Source organism: Etheostoma spectabile, chromosome 8 (assembly GCF_008692095.1).
Source record: "Etheostoma spectabile isolate EspeVRDwgs_2016 chromosome 8, UIUC_Espe_1.0, whole genome shotgun sequence".
In the NCBI taxonomy this organism is placed as follows: Eukaryota; Metazoa; Chordata; class Actinopteri; order Perciformes; family Percidae; genus Etheostoma; species Etheostoma spectabile.
Window position 1 is genome coordinate 28,274,382 of NC_045740.1, and position 2,197 is coordinate 28,276,578.

Genomic DNA, 2,197 nt, shown 5'->3' on the forward strand with positions numbered 1-2,197 from the left:
CGTTCACCTTCCTGCTAAACCAATCAGTATCATACACAAATTGCAAGGGCCAATCACAGACTCACAACCATACTTTTAAAAGTCTGTTTCTCCCTGGGCATTCAGCTGTTGTTGCAGGAAAAGGTGCAACCCTCCACCCCCCCCCCCTTCCACCGCCAGTCATCTACTCCAGCTGACCGGTCTCAGCCTTCGGTCTGGTCTTCATTCTGGTCTTGGGGCTCCTTCGTCACCATCACCGGTGTCTAGGTTCCATTTGGGGGTCTGATGGTTCTCTATCCCTATGTACTGTACATACAAAATATTGGTATAGCGATGGAGTCTAATCGCCAAAGACTTTGTACATTTCATTGAGCTGTGCAATAAACCTTATTTGCATATCTGCAACCATGTCTCTCCACATTGAAATCACTTAAGCTTTGCAGTATGCTGTGGAACTAAAGCTGGGTCTATTTAGGGTACCAGGATTGCGAGATTGTCTCACAACAAGTGAGCTTTTAACTGTTTTACTAATCCAAATGGCTCCTTTTTCTCATGGACAGAGTGACTCAGGGGTCAGAAGGACAAGGGTGATGCTGATCTTTATTTTAAGGGAGGAACATTAGTTATCATCAGAGTTATTGTAGAGTGTCAAACAACAGTCAACAAACCACCAGAGTTTCCAGAGTTTGAATTAGATTGTGTAATCCGATGAAAACTATATGACAAAGAGTCTCCAACTCTGATTACTGTAATAAGATAAAGTTCCAAAATATGACCTCACGGTAGGAAAGTTCAAGAGGTCTTTTCCTGTTTTTCCAGAGGGCAGATAGGAGGCTTGTCCCGCCGGGAACAGGCAGCTGAATGGCTCTGCAGTGCAACTTGGTGGTTATAAAATGCTCAATGTCCTGTCCAGATTGTTTAGGAATGTTGGAGAGGAGCTCAATGATCCATATGTTCTTTTAAACATGGCGCAGCTCTCTGGACGCTTCAGATTACCTCCAAAACATGGATTCATTAGAGCTGGCTGTTCAAGCTGCCTCTGGGGGATTAAGTCTATAAATCACGGCTGAGTTATTTATTAAAATCAGCAGAGATATTCCCCTGCAGATCTGAATCTGACGTGAGTAGGGACACGGTTTTGTTGTCCAGTGGTCTGCACGACTGATGGGAACAGCCGTTGGTTACAGGATGAATTTCTGTGTGTGTGTGTCTGTGTGTGTGTGTGGTGCTGCTCTCCAGTAGCAATAAGGAAGTGTCACTCACCCACATCTAAATATCCCCACATGATACCAGATACACATCTTCATGTATGATATTGCTTATTATTACTTTGATATTATTTTGATATTACTTTGATAAGATGTTTAGGAAGCAATGGTAAAACTATTAAGTAAAACTTTAATGTAAAGGGACTGTCACTGTATTTTTATTCATAGCCATCATCAGACAGTAGCCAATCATGTAGTATGTAAAGTCTAATACGGTACATAAGAGTACATACTATTATACTGTAAACAAAAAGCTTAGGAAGAAGGGTTAGAGGATACAGAACATGGCCTTAAGAAATATCTAAAGTTATGCAGACATATTAAACTTCTATTAGCTTGTTACAGTTTTCGGAGTAAGCTATGGGCACAGTATTAGAGCTTTTACCTATTCTGAATTCTTACTTTTACATTTTTTTCCTTCAATGTTAATGGGTGGAGCAGCCTAAGAGTAGCTACCAGACAACTTCTTACCAAATCCTGTTTTATTTATACAATTACATGTCATTTAGCTGATGCTTTATCCAAAGCAACTTACAATTGCCATATATGTCGGAGGTCACACGCCTCTGGAGCAACAAGGGGTTAAGTGTCTTGCTCAGGGACACATTGGTTGCTGTATCGCAGGGGGATTCGAACCCCGGTCTCCCACACTAAAGGGATGAGTCACATCCACTGCACCATCACAAAATAATTAATTAACCCTAATTCATGTCAATTAACTTGCAATAGTTTTCTTCTAAATGTCTCCAAATCAAATTTTTGGTCTTCTTTATCTACTATGAATTAATTATAACATCGTGTTAGCAAAAATAAGTTTTGTGAAAACCAGATCTGTGTAAATTCTAATGTCTGTCTCAGTGTATCAGATGGAATTGTTGTGGTTTGGGGTTTTTGTTTGGGTTTATTTTTCCCTTTCCTCGGCCTCCTTGTGTTTTTGTCTCAGTTTTCTC